The 23,552-nt window shown below is 44.9% G+C and overlaps 1 protein-coding gene and 1 non-coding gene across 2 annotated transcripts in view; both read right to left on the bottom strand.

Moving 5' to 3' along the window:
• Positions 1 to 23,552, bottom strand: part of METTL1 (methyltransferase 1, tRNA methylguanosine) — a 1,067,043-nt gene that overhangs the window by 969,943 nt on the left and 73,548 nt on the right. The gene's annotated exons all lie outside the window — the stretch shown is intronic.
• TRNAL-GAG (transfer RNA leucine (anticodon GAG)) lies at positions 5,739 to 5,813 on the bottom strand. Its single transcript has one exon. It is a non-coding gene; the product is annotated as a tRNA-Leu (tRNA).

Raw genomic sequence — 23,552 nt, forward strand, 5'->3', positions numbered from 1 at the left:
TAATTGTGTTTGTGTCCTTTATGAAGTTTATATCTTTGCTACCTGGCATTGCATTTTAGGACACACATGGCCCAGCCCGACAGGATCTCATTTATGTCAGATACAGTCTTCATAACAAATGAGTTTGACACCCTTGCTTTAAAGAAACCATTTGAACCAGTGGTATTGATCTCCATTGCCTGTAGAGCAGTTCTAATTCTGGGAGCTTGCTAGATGCCACCTGGAGTCAGTGTTCCCTCTAAGATGAGTTGGTATGAGGTAGCTCACAGTGTTTTAGCCTATGGCTCACACATGCTCAGGAAAAATGCCCCCTGAGCAAACTCATTTATACAGTAGCTCACAACTTTAATGCCAGTAGCTCACAAAGTAGAACTTTTGCTCACAAGACTCTACAGCCTAGAGGGAGAATTGCCTGGAGGTTTCCAGCTCTAGGCTGGATTCAGTGGCAACAACCTTGCGAGATCCATGCAAGGCTCCCCATTCTTGGTGGCTCTTCCCTCCACCTAGCAGCCATTTCTGGGGTCACAGTGTGGAACAAAAGCCACATGTGTCTGGAGACTGCAGTGGGGAGGGTGAAGGAGCCCAAATCAGTCCCTTCTGCCTCTTCCAGAGCCTGTTTGGTGTAGTGGTTAAATGCACGGACTCTTATCTGGGAGAACCGGGTTTGATTCCCCACTCCTCCACATGCACCTTCTGGAATGGCCTTGGGTTAGCCATAGCTCTGGCAGAGGTTGTCCTTGAAAGGGCAGCTGCTGTGAGAGCCCTCTCAGCCCCACCCTCCTCACAGGGTGTCTGTTGTGGGGCGAGAAGATATAGGAGATTGTAAGCCGCTCTGAGTCTCTGATTCAGAGAGAAGGGCGGGGTATAAATCTGCAATTCTTCTTTTTCTATAGCCTCTCCAGCTCAGGAAATTCCTAGAGGTTTGGGGGTGATGTTTGGGGAATTCAGAGAGGATGTAATTAGTTGTCATTTTCTCCAGGGGGACTAATCTCTGTCGTTTGGAGATCAGTTGTCATTCAGGGAGATCTCCAGGCCCCACCTGGAGGCTAGCACCCCTTCTTCTGTCAAAACAGTGATTTTGCCCCCCCTTCCCACCTGCAGAGCTATTGCTCCATACAGATCCTGAGACTCAGGACTGGAAATGCCTGCTCAGAAGGAGAGGAAAGCTGGGAAGCCCTGCAGCTCTCAGCACAGTCAGACTGCAGGATACAGCCCAGTGAGTCACACAAAGCAATAGTCATCTGTACAATTTAACAGTAAGATAAAACTGTTTAACAACAACAACAAAAAAGACCCTGAAAGGTGTAGCTGCACAGAAGTTTAGATAGATTAAATGGAAATGTCATTTAAAAGACTGCATTTCCAGGGCTTTTTTTGAGCAGGAATGCACAGGAATGCAGTTCCAGCTGCGTCAGTGTCAGGGGGTGTGATCCCCTGCCCTCAACTGGGGATTGGCAACCTTAGGCCCTGCATTAGGGAGCCCAAGAGTCACTGTGCCCAAGTAAGAAGTTACTTAGACCGAGAAGTCAAGTTAAAACCTGCAGGGTTATAGGGCTGGGTGGAATGCTTTGGATCCTTGTGTCATCTGATCCCTGCTGAATTGGCTGTTGCAGCCTATCAGCTTTCTTCTCCTGCAAGCTGACATGGGGGTGCAGAGTAAGGTGCCCCTGAATCTTAGTGCCAGCATGTCTCCAGAGGCCACCTGGTTGCCTTGAAGTCTTGTAAGAATTACTTCTCCCAGTTTTGAACATGTAGGCTTTCAGTCAATGGAAGGTTATGTTAAAAGATGTGTTTGGAATCCCAGCTTAGCCTTCATGTGTAGTTGGGGCCATGTGTGAACAGAACTCTCCTTGAAGGGCATGATTAGTCCACCATCCACCATTATTACTGCAGAGTTGTGTCTGCGCATGTGGCAGAGTGTACACACACTATGAGGAAAGGCTGAGGGACCTGGGAATGTTCAGTCAGAAGAGGTTGGGGAAGGGGGACATGATTGCTCTCTTTAAGGGCTGCCACTTACAGGAGGGCAGGGAGCTGTTCCTGCTGGCAACAGAGGATAGGACTCACAATCATGGGTTTAAATTAAGGGCAGGAAGGTACCAGCTGGATATTAGGGAAAACATTTTTACACTTGTTCAACAGTGGAATCAGCTACCTAGGGAGGTGGTGAGCTCCCCCTCACTGGCAGTCTAAGGTAAGCTGACTCAGTTAAGAGAAGTAAGCAAAAAAAATGTGAATGTTTATGTTTTCTAATTTACATGGATAATCTATGACAGATTGCTGGATTCCATTTGGCTTTGCAAAAATGTTCCATTACCTAAGCACTAAGTGTTGATATTTTAAAAAGCAGAACACACAGGAATCTGAGTTTGTATACATCATACATTTCCATCCCTTGAATGGGCCATCAAAGACCAAATGCCAGTAGTGGTCAGATAGGGTTGCCAGGTCCAACTCAGGAAACATCTGGGGACTTTGGGGTCAGAGACAGGAGACTTTGGGGGTGGAGCCAGGAGCAAGGTTGTGACAAGCACAATTGAACTCCGAAGGGAGTTCTGGCAATCACAGTTAAAGGGACTGCACTGCTTTTAAATGCCTTCCCTTCACTGAAAATAATTCTGGATGGGGGCACCTTCTTTGGGGGCTTATAGAACTGGACTGCCTAGTCCAATATTTTTGAAACTTGGGAAGTTTTTTGAGGAGGGGCTCCAGATGCTATGCTGAAACTTTGGTGCCTCTACCTCAAAAAACAACCCTCTCCTAAAGTACCCACGGATCAATTCTCCATTATACCCTATGGGGACTGGTCTCTGTAGGGTGTAATGGAGTGCCCAGTGGACATTCTGATAACCCTGAAGCAGGGTGAGGGCCTCCAAAGCAGGGGATCTTCTGTCTCCAATTTGGGATTGGCAACCCTTTTTGTTGGACAGTAATCTGAGACATCTGGGTTCAAATCTCTATGCTGTTGTGGAAGCTTGCTGGGTGACCTTGGAACACTCATCCTCTCTCAGTCTAGCCTATTTCATGTGGTTTCAAAAGGCAGCCCTGTGGATCTGCAGTAGAAAATCTAAATTCGAATCCAGTAGCACCTTAGAGACCAGGAAGATTTTGGGAATATAAACTTTTGAAAGTCAAAGTTATTTGACAAAGGGAGGTTTGACTCTCAGAAGCTTGTATGCCAAAAAATTTGTTGGTTTCTAAGGTGCTCCTGGATTCAGATCCAGTTCTATTTCACATGGTGGTTGGGAGCAAGAAACACCAATGGGGAAACCATGTGCAAACAGCAAAGGGAAAACCATGTGCACTGTCCTGAGCTCCTGGTGAGCAGGAGGAAAACCTACAAGACAGGTGCTTTCTACCCAGATCTTTAGCTGTGGTTCAGTGTGTGTTTCCCACTGTTTCGCTGTGATCATTTCCAAACTTGGTTTGGTATGATCTTTTTGGAAAGCTTGCAGTCAAAGCACATTTGTATGCAATGTGGACAAAATGTCCATTTTTGTAGGTACCACCCACATCAGCACCATTTTCCTTACCTCAGGCCCACCCTGCTGCTTCTATCCCCCCACAACCCTAGAAAGTCTTTTTGTGCTATGCAAAAAAGCAACTATGGCGGTGTTGTAATATTACAGCAGTCTGTCTACTAACTTCTCTGATTCCCCAGATTTCATTTAAAAAAAAAAAGTCTCTAGCGATTTTTGTGGCAGAGATATGCCTTTCCCCTTATATCTCCACAACAAAAAGGCTATAAATTTACTTTGTGGGGGAGGAATGGAACTAGAATTCAGAGGGTTATAATCAGGGCTTTTTTTCCCTGAGGGAATGCAGCGGAGTTCCAGAACCTCTTTGTGGAAGCAAAATTCTCAAAAAATGTTTAAAAGTTCATGAGGGGCATCAGGGGAGCATGTGAGTGTTAAAGGGGATTTTCCCAGATTAACCTGATTGTCATTCCAGAAAGGTCCTCCTTGTCAGTCAAGACCATAACATCTTTATTGTTTATAAAAATTGTTGGCCATCCCTTAACACTCTTTGATCCAACTAAGTAAGTTAAAACATGGTTGCTTCAAGGTTATCATTAAGTGTTAGGCACCAAAAGTAAGACCTGAAAAAGAACTGAGAAAGTGGTAACATATCTAATGTTTGGAAACTGCTTTAAAGTAGAGGTAAGCCTGTAGTGCATGGAAATAATATTGTTTCTAAGAATCCCTTCTGTTTCTCCTTATTTTCCCTCTTGAAAGTCCCAGCACCACTCCAGAAAAAAGCTCTAACCTTATCCAGGGCTTTTTTTGTAGCAGGAACTCCTTTGCATATTAGGCCATACCCCCTGATGAAGCCAATCCTCCTGGAGCTTACAGTAGACCCTGTACTAAGAGCCCTGCAAGCTCTTGGATGATTGGCTGCATCATGGCTAACATGCAAAGGAGTTCCTGCATAAAAAAAGCCCTGTATAGTACAGTATAGTATGTCAGATGCTGTCTTTTTAAAAGGCCACAGGTGGTGGTGAGGGAGCAGTCACAGCAGCCTGTGGCAAGGAAAGTACCATGTGGATGCTTCAGTGCCTCTGTCACTCATAATGGCTAGTAGCCCTTTCATGGCAATGAAAGCAACATGGAGAACCATTACCATACAGAAGCAGTCACTGATAGCTGCCCAAATACAAGGGCTTGTCAAGTGATTCGAACATAAAACTGTGGGTCAAGTGATGAGACACATGTGTGCATCAGCTCCCAGATACCTCTTGGGTTCTGCCAGACACCACCCCCTCATGACCCTCACTACCTTTCAAAGTGGGATGGCGTAGCCTTATATGAGAAAGGTTAAAGGCAATGCCTTCTGATTGTGGGTCTGAGTGCCTCCCTCCCTTTCTCCTGTGCTGCTTTTAGTTCCTAATTTCCTGCTGTTACAAGCCTAGGGATGGAGTGGGGGGCGGTCAGAGAGACAATTCAATTACTATGCTATTATCTCCCCCTCATCAAGCTGCGCTAACCTCCCTGCCTGGAAATTGAAGAGACAGAAACGGACTCAACTTAATGGACTCTCTGGTTCAGGGGAGAGAAGATAGAATAGAGCAGGGGATCCTCTGAGCGGTGGATAATTTGCCGCCCGCTTGGGCAGTGCAAGCTGGTTCAGCACCAGGGGCAATGTCTCCCTGATGCGTCTACAATGCTTTTTGCTTTTGCGAAAATCCAATTATCTTCCAGATGACGAGACGGCATGAGAGATCCCTTGATCCCTAGGCTGACCTGAGAAAGTTTAGGGGGCAGAATGGTTGCCAGAGCACAGGGTGTCTTCTTCTAGCCTTCGGGGTATGATTATTATGGCCTACCCGCTGGATGAATTCCAGGAACCATTTTCTATCACTGGTCTCTTGTTGGTGAGTACACACACTATTATGTCTAAAGCTGTGTTTTTCAAACTGAGAGGCTATCTTCTGAAGGTAGCACAAGGAAGTTGATGAATGGGGTCTGCCGCTAAGTACCACTGTGTGTGGTAGTTAGAGCACTGGACTGGGGAGGCCAGAGTTCAGATCTCCATCCATCCCTCAGGGTCTGGCACTTCCTCTGAAAATGAGAGATACCCTGCTGGATCAGACCAGTGGTCCATTTGAACATATGAAGCTGCCTTATACTGAATCAGACCCTCAGTCCATCAAAGTCAGTATTATCTACTCAGACTGGCAGCGGCTCTCCAGGGTCTCAAGCTGAGGTTTTTCACGCCTATTTGCCTGGACCCTTTTTTAGTGGAGATGCCAGGGATTGAACCTGGGACCTTCTGCTTCTCAAGCAGATGCTCTGCCACTGAGCTACCATCCCTCCCCAAGTCCAGCATCCTGTCACAAACAGTGACCAACCAGTTACTCCAGAGCTGGAGTGGCCAAACTGCAGCTCAGGAACCACATGTGGCTCTTTCACACATCTTGTGTGGTTCTTAAAGCCTCCACTGCCCTATTGGCAGGCTTGGAGAAGGCATATAAAGTTAAAGTTGCTTTCTTTCCATGCCTCTCTCTTTCCTTCCTTCCTTCCTTCCTTCCTTCCTTCCTTCCTTCCTTCCTTCCTTCCTTCCTTCCTTCCTTCCTTCTCTCAAACATCTGATGTTCATGTCTTGCGGCTTTCAAACATCTGATGCTTATTCTATATGGCTCTTACGTTAAGCAATGTAATTTGGCCACCTGTGCCATGAGGTACACTAACAGGGAACAGAGTCTGACTCCTTCCCTTGATGTTGCCTCCTGACTTTGAGATTCAGAAGATTACTGTCTCCAAATGTGGAGGTTCGTTACTTCAGTCTAAGCCCATTCATTTCAATGGGTTTAGAATGGAGTAACTATCTTTCAGATTGCACTGTTAATCATTTGCTGAGTGAAGAAATAGCTTTCTTTTGTCCATCTTCAACCAATTGCCCATCAACTTCACAGGATGCCCCTAAATTTTCATACTCTGAGAGATGGAGAACATTTTCTATAGACACTTTCTCCATGCCACCTATACTTCTATAAACCACCAGCATGTCCCCTCCAGTCATCTCTTTTTCTAAATTTTCAGCCTAATCTCCCTTGCAGGAGCGTTCTGAGGATATACTGGAGGTGATTTATGTTACCCTGAGGGCACTGCCTCTTAACCTCAACACCTGTTTTCAGTTTTATGGTTCAAGCCTGGAATATGTAAAGTCCTAAGAAAAAAAGGAGGCTTTTCGAGAATGTGCAGAGTGCATTCCAGTTACTGTCAGAGTCACTGACAGTCTTGGTGGTGGTGGTGGTGGTGGTGGGGAATGTCCAGTTTCTGTTTAATTGACATTATTTATAGTCTGCCCCGGCCTTTCTCACTGAGAGCAAAGGCAGATTATACAGCATAAATCAATGCAATAGCTGCAGAGTAGGGCTTTAATTCAGTATTGACTTGTGTGTGCAAAGTTGCCAACTGACCAAGAAAAAACCCAGCCCAGCATGTTCTTGTGCCTTTGAAAGCAGGGTGGCATGGAGAAGTTAGCAGCAGGTAAGATTTTACACAGCCTGGAGATAAACATCTTCACAATAACATAATTATCTTCACATCAAGTTCTTGTTGAAAACACAGTGACGGAGACATAGTGTGTGGGGGAATGGTAAGCTGGCAATTTATGCACAAAACTACTTGAGGAAAGCACATACAATGGGAGACAGCAGAAGCCTGAGAACAGATATCTTTTATTAATGTAACCACCACTGTCTTTATCCCAGCCCTTACTTGGAAGCAAAACCCTTTGATTTCAGTGATCCAAGTAAAGTTTACTAAGAAGACAGCTGCCATCAAGATGCGTGTATATTTCTGTCCTCTGATCAGCCACTGTGGTTTAAGGCTTGAGTGACTTGTTTTTACAGAAGATCTCTTCCCTCTCTTTAAGGCCCTACAAATTGACTTCTGACCCATTGTGGACTGGTTTGCTCAAAGCCTGGCAGTTTTGCCATAGGACTTGGCATACTGAGCCTCCTCCCCCTCTTAGAGTTGTCCCAGTAATGCCCAGAGAAAGACTAGGATCTCACCACTATTGAAGGGAGAGAGATTATTAAAACCCTGCATGCCAGACACAAACAAACCAAAGCCCAGAAGACTCCAGTCCCTGAGGCCTTCCCCATGAGATCCAAGAGCTTGTGAATAATACAGGATTGTTGTATTTGCCTTCCTTGTAGGGCTTGCCATTTTTTTGTTGTTGGTACTAAAGGAACAGGAGGACTCCCCGCTCCCCTTTCTTGGCCTGTTAGTAATGCTAATAACACACTGTTTGTCATCTACCAAGACAAGGTGCTCCATGAACACCCAGCTTCTACCACTTGCTTGGGTAGCAAAGAACAAGAATTTGGCACAACACAGTTTGAGGCTATTCGGCTACATTTGGTTTTTTTAAAAATGAATTTTCTAATTTTGTACACCAACAAGCAAACTCATGACACATCAACACATTTTGACGGAATAAGATTAATTATTTGCAACCATTCGGACCATAACACTGTAAAGTTTTCACCAAAAATAAGTTTCATTCAGTTTATCTATCAAAGCCTGGATATTCAGGGCCTCTTTTGACTGCTACCAACGCGCATAGATGAATCTAGCTGCTGTATTTGAATTGAACAGAATAAATTGCAATTTACTGGGAATTAAGCAAACATAATTAAGCAACAAGGTTCCAGGTGTCCTTGGAATATTCATATAACTGTAATTTAGCTGGCTTACAGCTTTGCTCCAGGACTCAGCAGAGCCGCCACATGTCTATAAAAATCTACTGAAGTAGTATAACAGTATCAACGGTTATCTGAGCAAGAGTTATAGAGATAGATAGATAGATATATTATCCATTTTGATGTAAGGTGCAACTGATGGATCATTTTATAAATATTTTATTTGAAATTCAGACATCCAGAAAATGATGAAACAGAGTGAACTTCCAAACGTCTTCTGCTGGTCATATCCCAACACACCTGATCCCTCTTATGAGTAAAGTCAGATGATTCTACCGGTGCAAAATTCATTATCAAACTACAGTTTTGAGAGACACTGCTTTTGAGGTTATTACCAAATTTTCAGAGTTGTTCATTTGCCTTAGTGATATCATTGATGTAAAACATTTTATGAGAAAGGTTCTCTTCTGCTCGTAATCAAACCAAGCTATTTGATCATCACAAATTCTACTAATGCTGCCATAATAAATGGGATGCAGTTGACTTTTCATAGAATCATAGAGTTGGAAGGGACCTTCAGGGTCATCTAGTCCAATCTCCTGCACAATGCAGGAAACTCACAAATAAAAGGTAAAGGTAGTCCCCTGTGCAAGCACCAGTTGTTTTCAACTCTGGGGTGACGTTGCTTTCATGTTTTCATGGCAGACTTTTTACGGGGTGAATTGCCATTGCCTTCCCCAGTCATCTACACTCCCCGCCCCCCGCAGCAAGCTGAGTACTCATTTTACCGACCTTGGAAAGATGGAAGGCTGAGTCAACCTGGAGCCGGCTACCTGAACCAGCTTTTGCTGGGATCGAACTCAGGTCATGAGCAGCTTTACCACTCTGCGCCACGGGGCTCACAAATACCTCCCCCTAAATTCACAGGATCTTCATTGCTGTCAGATGGCCATCTAGTCTCTGTTTAAAAACCTCCATAGGCTATGTTGCATAGGCCTGAAGATGTGAATGTAAACCCTGTCACCTAGGGTTGCCAGCCTTCAGTCTAGGCCTGGAGAGCTCCTGGAATTACAAGTTGTCTCCAGACCAGACAGACCAGTTCCCTTTAGGGTCATTAGGGTTCCTCCTGGCCACTGGATGGGGGCTGGGTTGACAGAGCCAAATTGGGAAAGTCCTGGAGATTTGGGGGTTGAGCCTAGGAAAGACAGGGACCTCAGAAGGGTACAAAGCTATAGAGTCCACCCTCCAAAGCAGCCTCTAGGGGAACTGATCTCTGTAGTCTGGAGATGAGTTGTAATTCTGGGGATCCCCGGGTCCCACCTGGAGGCTGGCATCCCTAGTTCCCATGAGGACTGTGATAACGCCAGAATATAAACTCTATGACATCACATCCTTGCTGAGCTCACTCCCCTCCCCAAACTCCACCCTTACCAGACACCACCCCCAAATATCCAGGAATTTTCAAGCCCAGAGTTGGTAACCCTACTGTGAGTGTACCCATCTCTGGTTATAGGCTGACTCTGGTCAGTTTAAGGTGTTGTTATCTTCTGCTTTCTGATGGCACTTCATTTAATGATTTTACATTTCTTTGCTAATGGCATTTCTATTCCACAACTCTGGTGTGTCTGTTTGGTCTTATTGTGCCTGATGCAGGCAACTTGCATGGCTTCCCAAGTAAATCTGCAAACGCCTTGCGTAGAACTAATGTAGGACCACAGAGAGCAATTGTTATCTTGCCAGGGGTTGATGCCTTATTCTTTAAACTAAGAAGGTGGCTCCATCTAGTGCAATCCAGTGGAATTATATTCTTTTCCCCGTCCATGGACCTTCCGTTGTCTTGGAAAGAACATAACACAGGCCCAAGGCTATTTCCAGCCAGTGAAGCTGAAATAAGAAGCTTTTGCTCCAGCCTCCCAAAAATCAGCATGAAAGGATGAGAAAGATGTGTCTTCACTGAGACTAACATCATTCAAGATCTGGCATCAGAAAAATGTTAGAATGTTTATAAAATTGCTTTGGGGTGCCCTTTTTCTCTCTCTTCCATGACAGCAGGGGATGGCAACAAAGCTAATGGCGGGAGACTGAGGACAGGCAAAAGAAAGTGCTTCTTTGTGTGTGTGCAAAGGCCCATCAAGCTGCAGCTGTTTTATGGCAACCCCATAAGGTTTTTGAGGAAAGTGATTAAGCAGAGATGGCTTGCCATTGTCCATCTCTGCAAAGTCTTCCTTGGTGGTTTCCCATCCAAGTACTGATCCTGCTGAGCTCCTGAGATCTGACAAGATTGGGCTATACCACATTATTGCACTTCCCCCAGTGCCTCTTTACACAAATTATAATGAAGGATGGAACTCTCTGCCACAAGATGCAGTGATGGCCTCTGGTTCAGCTGGCTTTAGAAGTGGATTAGACATATTTATTTTATACCCCACCTACCTTATATTTATTTTATACCCCACTTATTCCCCACCTACCTCACCAAAGCAGATTACATTGTTCTCTCTCTTCCATTTTATCCTCACTATAACCCTGTGAGGTAGGCTAGGCTGAGCATATGTGACTGGCTAAAGGTCACCCTGCAAGCTTCCATGGCAGAGCAGGGATATGAATCTGGATCGCACTCTAACCACCACACCATGCTGGCTCACACGTGCCTATTGCCCATGATGGCTAAACAGAGGCGGTAAACCAGTTGTGGAGGGCGTCAACAGGAATAGGCCTTGGCCTCTGTGTCTCTCCTTAAAGGCTTTCTGGGGGCATCTGGTTGGCCACTGAGGAAAACAGAATGCTGGCTAAGACAGACCTTTGGCTTGATCTAGCAAACCTCTTCTTATGTGCTTAGAACTGATCTTGGAAAAGAAGAAACGGAGATACTGGGGCATGTTTTGACTCTCCATTCATTCAAGGGCAGATCTAGTGAATAATAACAACTGTATTGTTCAAATACGACTCCCATCATGTTCCTGTGTCCAGCCAGCAGCTTCTCAACAGCCTGAAAGCAAATAGTATAGGTTTCCCAGTAGCTAGGACTGCCAATTTACAGGTGATGGCTGGAGATCTCCTGGCATTACAACCAGTGTTCCCTCTAAACTGAGTTAGCGTGAGCTAGCTCACAAATTTTTAGCCTCCAGCTCACACATTTTTTCTTAGCTCAGGAAGGATGGCCGCAGAGCACAAAAAATTATGCAGTAGCTCACAACTTTAATACCAGTAGCTCACAAAGTAGAATTTTTGCTCACAAGACTTCAGCTTAGAGAGAACATTGATTACAACTCATTCTCAGGTGACAGAGATCAGTTCCCCTGGAGAAAATGACTCCTTTGGAAGGTGGATTCTATGGAATTATATCCTGCTGAGATCACTCCCCTCTCAGAAGCCCACCCTCTCCAGGTTCTACCCCCAAATTCTCCAGGTATTTCCCAACCCAAAGCTGACAACCATACACAGCCTCTTGGCAGGGCCACACAAGGCCTCATCAGAGGTGCCTGGAATGGATTGTGTTACTTTTCTACTTTTGCAGGTTCCTGCCGCAGAACAGCAATTCCAGGTGAGCTAATCAGTTGTCCCCCCCCCCCCCTCCTGATACTTTGCATGCATCTCATCTGTTAAGGAATTAAAAGCAAACCATGAAATATTACTTTGCTACAGGAATGGGCAGGCCCATTTGGCTTGCTTATTTCTTTGTAAACTCTTTCAGTCAAATTGCAATTCTAATGCATCTAGCTTTCCATCTAATCCATTACTTTAAAAAAAACCCTGGAAGGATTCCGGTGTTTTATGTGTATTTAGTATATTTTCATCCTGCTCTTCCTCCAGGGAGCTCCAAGTGGCATGCACCACTTCCCTTCTTCCATTTTATCCTTACAACAACCCTGCAAGGCAGGCTAGGCGGAGAGCAGATGACTGGGCTAAGGTTACCCAGCAAGTTTTACGGTGGAGTGGGGATTTAAACCTAGGTTGTCTAGCTCTGCCACTCTAAGCACTACACCACATTTTGTGCTTGCAATGCTTTAACATTATAACACATACCAAGAGCCTGTTTATCACTGCTCAGGGCCAAAGGGGAGAGGCCACCATTCACTGTAAAGCACGTGCAGATGGAAACGTAGCATCTCCCAAAGGTCTCAGGTAGGAGGGCTGAAAAGATCGCTTCCTCAGGGGAGGCTGTGTGGCATATCAAACAACAGACAAATGGCCTCAACTTGGCAGAAGACAGCTTCATCATATGCTGCACCATCAATGCTTAGCACCAGGGCTTTTTTTGTAGCAGAAACTCCTTTGCATATTAAGCCACACACTCCTGATGTAGCCAATCCTCCAAAAGCTTACAGGGTTCTTAGTACAAGGCCTACTGTAAGCTCCAGGACTGGCTACATCAGGGGGTGTGTGGCCTAATATGCAAAGGAGTTCCTGCTACAAAAAAAACACCTTGCTTAGCACTGATATAACACTTCTCATGTTCAATGGATGGGAGCTTTTACACATGCTAAATACAGAAGTTTCAATCCACTTCAACAACCATGGATTTTACAATTTCACACAGTAAAATCCAGTTGTGAAGGGCATTGGAAGTGGATTGAAAGTGCATTATTTAGCGAGTGTGAAAGCACCAAAGATTTATCATAGATCATCACAGAAATGGATACAACAGTCCTGCAAGGTAAAGGTAAAGGAAGGTAAAGGAGATTGTGACCGCTCTGAGATTCAGAGTATAGGGCGGGATATAAATCCAAAAAGGTATGTCATTATTCTCAACCCTATATTGCCAATAAGGAGCTCTGGCTGAAAGAGAATGGCTTGTCTGAGCCCCCCAAGTGGGTTTACAGCTGAGATTCTATATGAACTGACAAACTTCTTGTGTTGCAGCTTATTCTCATAGCCACTATCCTTTACTAGATCCTGATGCTCACACAGGCTCACAGCATCCATGATGCAGCGCAAATGTGAAAGAAATACATACATAGGACACCATCAGTGGAATGCAATGAAGGGCTGGCAAGACAAATCCACTGCTCAAAATTAGAAAAGGCTTTTCAAAATCAGCAATGCTGATTCTGTGACCTTAGGCAGATAATGAAAGAGAGGACAGCAAGGGCTGCATCAACACTTAGTTCTCAGAGCCCTTTTTTACACACCCAAGGAAATGCTGATTAAGAACATAAGAGAAGCCATGTTGGATCAGGCCAATGTCCCATCCAGTCCAATACTCTGTGTCACACAGTGGCTAAAAAAAATATATATATATATATATATACACACACTGTGGCTAATAGCCACTGATGGACCTCTGCTCCATATTTTTATCTAACCCCCTCTTGAAGCTGGCTATGCTTGTAGCCGCCACCACCTCCTGTGGCAGTGAATTCCACATGTTAATCACCCTTTGGGTGAAGAAGTACTTCCTTTTATCCGTTTTAACCCGACTGCTCAACAATTTCATCGAATGCCCATGAGTTCTTGCATTGTGAGAAAGGGAGAAAAGTACTTCTTTCTCTACTTTCTAAATCCCATGCATAATCTTTTAAACTTCTATCATGTCACCCCGCAGTCGACGTTTCTCCAAGCTAAAGAGCCCCAAGCGTTTTAACCTTTCTTCGTAGGGAAAGTGTTCCAACCCTTTGATCATTCTAGTTGCCCTTTTTTGGACTTTTTTCCAATGCTATAATATCCTTTTTGAGGTGCGCTGACCAGAATTGTACACAGTATTCCAAATGAGACCGTACCATTGATTTATACAGGGGCATTATGATACTGGCTGATTTGTTTTCAATTCCCTTCCTAATAATTCCCAGCATGGCGTTGGCCTTTTTTATTGCAATCGCACACTGTCTTGACATTTTCAGTGAATTATCTACCACGACCCCAAGATCTCTCTCTTGGTCAGTCTCTGCCAGTTCACACCCCATCAACTTGTATTTGTAGCTGGGATTTTTTGGCCCCAATGTGCATTACTTTGCACTTGGCCACATTGAACCTCATCTGCCACATTGACGCCCACTCACCCAGCCTCAACAGATCCCTTTGGAGTGCCTCACAATCCTCTCTGCTTCTCACCATCTTGAACAATTTAGTGTCATCTGCAAACTTGGCCACTTCACTACTTATTCCCAACTCCAAATCATTTATGAATAAGTTAAAGAGCATAGGACCCAGTACTGAGCCCTGAAGCACCCCACTGCTTACTGTCCTCCACAGCAAAGACTGCCCATTTATACTCACTCTCTGCTTCCTATTAATTAGCCAGTTTTTGATCCACAAGAGGACCTGTCCTTTTACTCCATGACTCTCGAGCTTACTAAGGAGCCTTTGATGAGGAACTTTATCAAAAGCTTTCTGGAAGTCAAGGTAAACAACATCTAGGGTCTCCTTTGTCCACATGTTTGTTCACCCCCTCAAAAAAATTGCCACTTCGGGGGGTCAGGAAGCCATGTTTCTTCAGACCAGTTTGGCTAGGATCATGGAGGGTTTTTCTGCCATCTTCTGGGCATGGAGCAGAAAGCAGTGCTGGTATGGTGGGGGAAGTAGTTGTGCATTTCCTGCGTTGTACAGGGTGTTGGACTAGATGTCCCTGGAGGCCCCTTCCAACTCTATGATTCCATGCTTTTAAAACAGTTTTTCCCTGCAAGTCTTGGAGAATTCTACTATTTGCAAAGAAGCTAATGGAAAACTTGTAACCCTCTTCTCCCATACATGCCTTAGCCTGCTTATGGAGGTGCAGATTTGCACAGCCCAGCATGAAAGGGACGAGGTTGCTTACTCCTAACAGAACAGGAGCTTCTGCTCCTTTGAACATTTCAGATGTGTTTTCCACGCAGGTATAGGCTTGTGTGATTGCCCCATGGCTGTTGTCATTGCTGATACAAGGAAGCAGCAATGGGGCTTCTATAAGGCAAGTTTGTCTGCAGTTTTCCCACCCCAGGCTCCCATGGCAGCCATTCCACCAGGGGATTTTTTTAATTTAAAAATTTGGCAATCGATATATCATTATAATGTTATAATATGTTATCTGATTTTTTTTTTAAAAAGGGAAAGTCTTTGGCCCTTTTCCTTGTGGAGATATAATGGGAAAGGCATATCTCCATAAGGAAAAGGGCTCAAGGCTTACTAAAAGGGGTGTGTGTGTGGAATTCTGAACAATTCATGCTTCAGCATAGTTCTTAGCTATTATGCACCTAACCTTCCTCTGAGGTTGTCCAGAGACTCCAAAGCCCTGGGCTGTGATAAATAGGTTTCTTGTACATTTCACATACAAATGTAGCTGAAATGTCATTTCCTTACAAATTACCAGAGGTTGAGCTTTCCTGTCCTTGTCCCATGCTTGTCAATCTGGTTTCTTACAACAGCTAGAAGCTGTTATCTAGGGAAACACTATATTTCAACTGCTCTGGTTGTTTGGACCGTCCTGCAGGCAGGCTGAAGTCCTTAGGGAAGGTAGGGTATAAACAGTGTGCTGCTGAATATGGTAGCTGGATTGTAGCTATAAGGGAGCACAGTGACCTAAAGGTGGCAGCAGAGGGTAATATCTCCATAGTTGAAGGTTCAAATATAAGCAAGACTGTTAAGTTCCTGAATATTAAGCTTATACCGCAATAAAGCATAGATCTTTTTCCAGTCTTGCAGAGAATTGAGATATCTTACTTTGCCTTAAGGTTTTGTTGGTTTTTAATTGAGGGGCAGGCTATCATAGTCTCTCAGCCATGTCAAACTGTAATTTCGTATTTTGAAAGAACACAGCAACCCTGCCCTGAGGAAACCCACAAGCAGGTCAAAAGACAGTATAGTGTTGTGGTTAGAACATTCAACTAGAACTGGGGCAGCCAAGATTCAAATCCCTGCTCTGCTATGGAAGCCTTCTGGGGGACCTGTGCTAGGGTTACCAACCTCCAGGTGGTGGCTGGAGATCTCCCGTCATTACAACTGCTCTCCAGGTGACAGAGTTTGGTTTACCTGGAGGAAGTGGCTGCTTTGGAAGGTGGACTCTGTGGCATTGTACCTTACTGAGTTCCCTCGCCTCCCTCAACCCTGCCTTTCACAGGATCCACCCCCCTCAAACCTCCAGATTCTTCCCAGCCTGCAGCTGACAAGCTGACCTGTGACCAATCCTTCTTCCTCAGCCTAACCTACCTCACAGGGCTGTTGTGAGTATGAAATAGTGAAGGAGGGTAGTGTTGTATGTATACTGCCCTGGGCTCCTTGGAGAAAGTGGGATAAAAATGCACTAAATAAAGGAAAAAGGAAACATCCACATCTGCTGTTGCTTCCAACTGAATGAGTTAATGCCTCTGAACATGGAGGATCCCTTTAACAATCATGGTTGCTTGTTAAACTAAATTGCAGTGCAAATTTCTTGCTGAGACTCATAGTACATAACAACTAAAAACGATGCACTAAGAACAATATAATGCATACAACCAACAAAATTTGACATAACTCTAACAACACGGTAAAGCAGGAATTGCAAGCTTGGAGAACCATGCAATGAAACGCTGTATTGTGTACAATAAATCTATGTAATAAAAGTGGATTACAAAATCACAGAACAATGGCCCCTGATAGCCATCTTTCCTCTGCAAATCTGCCTTTTAAAACCATCCAAGCCAGTGGCCACTGTGGGAACTGCTTCCTTTAGCCTATCCAGCAGGGGGTTGCCAGCAGGCCTGGAGGAAAATGTTCTGTCCTGTAAATAGAGGCGTAATGTGTGGAAATGGGCAGTGGAAGCTTTTTATGGCATGGAGGTTAATAACATTGCCTGGTAAATAATAATGTTGCCAGTTAAGTCTCTGTTAAAAGGCCAGGACATTGTTTCCTCCAGGCTTGTTGGCAACTCTAAGTCCCTGAACTTTCTGCTTTTTCAGGGTGGCCCCTGAAGTCTAATATGGGGAAGGAAGGAAATGCCTTCTCAGTCCACTTTCTGTATAATTTTAGCACCTCTTTCACACCATCCTCTACACCAGGGGTGGCCAACGGTAGCTCTCCTGATGTTTTTTTGCCTACAACTTCCATCAGCCCCAGCCAGCATGGCCAATGGCTGGGGCTGATGGGAGTTGTAGGCAAAAAAACATCTGGAGAGCTACCATTGGCCACCCCTGCTCTACACATCTTTTTCATCAACTTAAAATACTTCAGCCTTTCCTCACAGAGAAAGCGCTCCAAACCTCTTGATTGGTTTGGCTGTCCTTTTCTTGACCCTTTCCCAGCTTTATTAGGTGGAGTGACCAGAATTGCACACAGAGCTCCAAAAGTCACCTACACCCTCAATTTATACAAAGTCATCAAGATTCTGGCAGCAGTTTTATTCTCCCTTCCTTTCCTAACAACCCTTAGCATGAAGTTTGCCTTTTTCACATTGAGTTGTCCACACAATGCCAAGATTTCTTTCCCAGTTTTAGTTCTTGGGAATCAAATCTTAGTGCCAGCAGACTCTCATTTACTTTTGACTGCAAGAGAGGATCGAAGTTCCCCCTCTGGAACTGTTTTTCTGGTTTGTCCCCAGCAGTTCAGATGAGGGTTACCGAGTTACCCCTGACTGCCAGTAGGGGGTGGAGGAGCAGGGTTGCCAGCTCCAGGCTGCGAAACTCCAGGAGATTTGGGGGGGTGGAGTCTGGGGAGGACAAGAGCCTCAGTGGGGCACAATGCCATAAAGTCCATTCGCTAAAGCATCCATCTTCTCCAGGGGAACTGATCTCTGTAGTCTGGAGGTGAACTGTATTTCCAGCAGATCCCCAGGCCCCACCTGGAGGCTGGAATCCATAGTTCAGACTAGAAGAAGACAAAGACATTGGATTTATATCCTGCCCTCCACCCTGAATCTCAGAGTCTCAGAGCGGCTCACTATCTCCTTTATCTTCCTCCCCCACAACAGACACTCTGTGAGGTGGGTGGGGCTGAGAGGGCTCTCACAGCAGCTGCCCTTTCAAGGACAACCTCTGCCCGAGCTATGGCTAACTCAGGGCCATTTCAGCAGTTGCAAGTGGAGGAGTGGGGAATCAAACCCAGTTCTCCCAGATAAGAGTCCACACACTTAACCACTACACCAAACTGGCTCTTCAAGGAGACTAGGCTATGCAGAGAGTGCATATCTGGGCCAAGATCGCCCAGCAAGCTTTCACAGCAGAAGTGGGTTTGAATCTGAGTCTCTCAAGATCCTCGTCTGCTGCTCCAGAGGCTACACCACAGGATTTTCACTAAGGCTTCCAAATGAACAAGGAGTCACAAAGTGATTTCACTTTAACAGAGGTTTAATGAGCAGAAATCCTGAAGCTTTGCATCGTGTGATGTTAAATCATCTGCTTGTGGATCAAATTGGTAGAAGTAGGCAATCTGAATTTTCATCATCCTGAATAATGGGGCCATCGCAAAACTGGCCCTACTCATTCTGGGTTTTGAATGATGGTGAAATGGTATTATTTCTCTCCCTACATCAGTGGTCCCCAAACCTTTTGGCACCAGGGACCGGTTTTGTGAAAGACAATTTTTCTATGGACCAGGAGTGGGGGGAGCGATGGTTTCAGGATGATACAATTGTGCAAGTTATTTCTATTAGTTTGGTGTGGTGGTTTAAGTGGATAAGATAAGACTCTTATCTGGGAGAAGTGGGTTTGATTCCCCACTCCTCTACTTGCAGCTGCTGGAATGACCTTGGGTCAGCCATAGCTCTGGCAGAGCTGGCCCTGAAAGGGCAGCTTCTCTGTGAGATTTCTCAGCCCTACCCACCTCACAAGGTGTCTGTTGTGAGGGAGGAAAGCAAAGGAGATTGTGAGCTGCTCTGAGTGGAAGGCAGGATATAAATCCAATGTCGTCTTCTTCTTCTTATTATTATTATTACTACATTGTAATATATAATTAAATAATTATACATCTCACGGCCCAATTGCTAACAGGCCACGGACTGGTACTGGTCCATGGCCTGGGGGCTGGGGACCTCTGCCCTACATACATGTTACCCAACACTTCCCAGCAAGGCTATCTTATTCACCCTCCACCATGGTCTTTCCCATTAAAAATGGTTTTGAAGGGGATGGAAAGGGCTGTGTATTAATTGCTGTCAAGTTGCTTCTAACTTATGGGCAACCCTAAGAATTAATGACCTCCATAACATCCTAGTGTTAACAGCCTTGCTCAGGTTTTGCAAACTGGGAGCCATGGCTTCCTTGATTGAGCCCATCCATCTCATGTTGGCTCTTCCTCTTTTCCTGCCGCTTTCAGCTTTTCCTAGCATTGCTGTCTTTTCCAGTGAGTCTTGACTTCTTATGATGTCACCAAACCACAATAGTCTCAGTTGAATCGTTTTAGCTTCTAAGGAGTGTTCAGGCTTGCTTTGAACTAGAGCCCATCTGATTTGTCTTTTTGGCTGTCCCCAGTATCCATAAAAATCTCCTCCAACAGCACATTTCAAATGAATTCGCTTTCTTCCTCTTGGCTTTCTTCATTGTCCATGTTTCACACCCATACATAATAATGAGGAATACTATAGTACGAACTATCTGGAGCGTGGTTAGCAGTGGCATATCCTCCTTACATTTAAGCAGGGCTCTTTTTTTGTAGCAGGAACTCCTTTGCATCTTAGGCCACATCTCCTGATGTAGTCAATCCTCCTAGAGCTTACAGTAGGCCCTGTACTAAGAGTCCTGTAAGCTCTTGGATGATTGGCTACATCAGGGGTGTGGCCTAATATGCAAGGAGTTCCTGCTACAGAAAAAGCCCTGCATTTAAGAATCTTTCCTAGCTCCTTCATGGCTGCTCTTCCAGTCTTGATCTCCTGATTTCTTGGTGGGGGTCTCCTTTTCAGCTGATGATGCAGCCAAGAAACAGGAAATCTTGAACAAGCCCTTACCAACAGCAAGATCACTTTGTCTTGTTATGCAGGGAGTACGTATACGTCTATTACTATAACTGATGTTTATCATAATATGGTACTTTACAGGTTTTTGGGGGGTGAGGGGAAGTTGAAACCAGCTGGCACATGCACTGAACAGAACAGAACAGAAAAGGAAGCGTGTTGATAGTTTCCAAATACAGAAATGAAATTGTCGAGCTCCGTGGTAGTCGTCTTTAAGCACAGGTGTCCAGAGCAAAAGCAATGAAAAAAGTGCAGCTTGATCTGTGACAATCAGCAGACAAAGCTTTTCACAGCATGGAAGTGAACATTGGTGCCTACTAATGCCTGAGTCTGCAGCCACTGGCTCTAGACCCAAATGTCTCTCTTTAAGAAAAAGAAAATCAGATCTTTAAGTTAAGATATATTGGATGGGGCTCTGACCTGGATAGCCCAGGATAGCCTAATCAGATCTTGGATGCTCAGCAGGGTAGGCCCTAACTAGTACTTGGATGGGAGACCACCAAGGAAGACCAGGATTGCTGCACAGAGACAGGCAATGCCAAACCACTTTTGAATATCTCTTGTCTTGAAAATTCTACAGAGTCGCCATATGTTGGTTGCAACCTGATGGCTCAGAAGTTGTTAGGTCACTTTAACATTACAATTGTCCATTAGAGCAATGTACTAGTCTCCACCTTCCATTTTCCAAAAGGTCTGTAGACTTTATTGTTGCAGAGTTATTAAATTAAAATTGCAGCCCATGTCTTTCTCATAACTCTGTAATGAAAAGAGCAAGATTTTTTTTAAATTGAAAGCTGAGCATTAGTACATCATTCCAATAGATTGTTATAGTTATTTTCAGGCCTCGGATTCAGCGGGAGCTCACAGGAGCACAGCTCCTGAACCTTTCTGAGAGTTCCACCTCCTCCTTCCTACCTTCTTCATTGAATAGTAGGTGCAGCTGCATAACAATCCCTGGTTGAGCTCCACCACCTATTTTTCTACAAAATGACCCCTGGTTATTTTAAAACTTCTGATTCTTTGTGTTTGAGGGGAAAATGGGACTGCAGGGGATGAGGTTGGGAAAATAGGACTGATTTGGGTTACAATTTCCCCCAAAAGCACACATCTGAATCTGAATGATGTCCAAAGGTGCTTTGACAGTGATTCCCACCCCCCACCCCCCCAAAAAAATCATACCAAACCATCTCTAAACATCTCTTGCCTTGAAAACCCTACAGGGTCACCATGCGACAACTGTGACTTGCTGGGACTTTCCATGACCACCATATTGGACAGGTATGTGGGGTCCTGCAATAACCAGAGAAAGGAATGGCAGGCAAGGATAGGACTAAAAGGCTTCTTGGGGATGCTGTACAAAAAGGGCAGTTTTCTGGTGCTTCTCTGTATATTTTAGGGTTGCCAGGTTTGTGTTGGAAAATACCTGGAGACTTTGGGGGTGGCACTGGAAGAGGGTGGGGTTTGGGGAGGGGAGGGGCCTCAGCATGGTAAAATGCCATAGGGTCCACCCTTCAAAGCAGCCATTTTCTCCAGGGGAGCTGATCTCTGCCAGGTGGAGATCAGTTGCAAAAGTGGAAGATCTCCAGGCCCCACCTACTTACCATGAGACATCAGCTACTTCAGGGCTGGCTCTGCCACTAGGCAAACTAGGTGATTGGCTAGGGCACTGGTCTTCTGGGAGTGCTGAATTGTGCACCCCGCATGTGACTCAGTGACGTTATCAATGCAGGGGAAGGGCACCAGAAGTTAGCTTTGCCTAGGGTGCCAGACAGTCTAGGGCTGGCCCTGGGATACTTTCACACAGCGAGTGTATTTGCAAATGTATTTTGCTATTCTTACACAATAAAAATCCAGTAACAAAGCACATTATTTTGCAGGGGTGTCAAACTCATTTGTTATGAGGACTGGATCTGACATAAATGAGACCTTGTTGGGCCAAGCCATGTCGGGCTGGGCCATAAGTGTACCTATTAGGTAGCAGATATATAAACTTTATAAAGGAAACAGACAAATACAAAGATTTAAAAAACTTTAAAACATGCTCAAAACATTAACATTCTTTGGTCTAAAAGGTGCTTTCTTTGTATCTCTCTGATGGGATCCAGGGAATTGGACAAAGGAAACTCTGGCTCTTTCCTTCCTTCCCCAGGGACTAGGTGGGGGAGCCTCAGGCAATAGAAGGAAGAGAGGCTTGGCTCAGTAGCTCTGCTGTGCAATTGAGAGAACAAGGAAGGAGCCTCAGCCAATGGAGAAAACAGAGACTTTGCTCTGTAGTTCCTGTGTGACTGAGCAAGCCTTGCAAAACAAGCTATTAAGCAGAAAGAAGCAAGAGAGCAGGAGAGGGAAGCAGACAGCCAATTGTTCGGGGGCCTGATAGGAGCCCTCCGAGGGCCTGATTTGGCCCCTGGGCCGCATGTTTGACACCCCTGGTTTAGTGTGTGTGACTGCACCCGTTGTGGGCTCACAGAAACCAGTGTTTGGGCTGCTAAAACTTTATGGATATCAACATGTCAGATGCCAGTAATGTTAAGCCATAAGATTCAGTGATTCATTTATTTATTTATCTATCAGATTTATATCCTGCCCTCCCCTGACAGGCTCAGGGCGGCAATGATGTAAATGGGCTCAGTGATGTAAATGGTCTCTCTTATGCTGACTTTTTGTTAATCTTTCTCTGCTGCTAAGCCCTGTTCAGATACCTGCAGCAGAACTAGGAGGCAGGGCAGTGGGTTAGACCATCAGATTGGGAGACCCAAGCTGGAATCCTTCCTCTGAGGGAAGGTTGCTGGGCCTGTCACAGACAATAAAACTGATCTACCTCACAGGGTTTTTGTGAGGATAAAATGTAATAGAGGAGAAAAATGAAAGCCCCTTTGGGTCCCCACTGGGAAGAAATAAATGAAGTAAATAAAATAAAAATGTAGCCATCCTTATGAACGGGACCAGGTTATATGAATATCCCAGAACCAAAAATCATTGTTCAACTGGGAAACACCAGATTCGAGCTTGAGAGAGGCTTTCTGCTCTTTTTGCAGCTCTACATCTGTTTCTGTCTGGGGCTATACTGTTTTTGAGCTAAATTATAGTTCTCTGGGGAGGAGGAGAGAGGGGGAGAGAGAGAATGCGTTCTACCAGTTGTTGCCTCCCCAGGCATCGTTCTCTCTTTTGAGAGACTCTAACAGACTGACAACTTGTGTTGCACAGAAATCTGGAGATGGCACTTGAAGAATGAAGAAGAGTGCTTGAAGGAACCCTTGGGAAGAAGAGCCATTTGATGAATCATAGAATCCCGTCTGGCTGGATTTTCAAAGTAAGAAGAAACCAGCTCCATCAGAAAAGGGGAGCAGCATCCTGTATCCCACAATGGCCTCTGTCCCAAAGTACCACTGTCCTTTGAGCAACTGGTATTCACAGGTAGACTGCCCCTCAGTGGATGTCCCACTATGGCATCATGGCTAATAACCATTGGTGGACCAACCCTCCATGAATTTGTCTAATCCCTTTTTAATAATATTGTTTCTTTTCTACTCCTACTGGCAACAGGAGATCTGACAACCATTATAGGAT

Source organism: Heteronotia binoei, chromosome 13 (genome assembly GCF_032191835.1).
Source record: "Heteronotia binoei isolate CCM8104 ecotype False Entrance Well chromosome 13, APGP_CSIRO_Hbin_v1, whole genome shotgun sequence".
NCBI classification, from domain to species: Eukaryota; Metazoa; Chordata; class Lepidosauria; order Squamata; family Gekkonidae; genus Heteronotia; species Heteronotia binoei.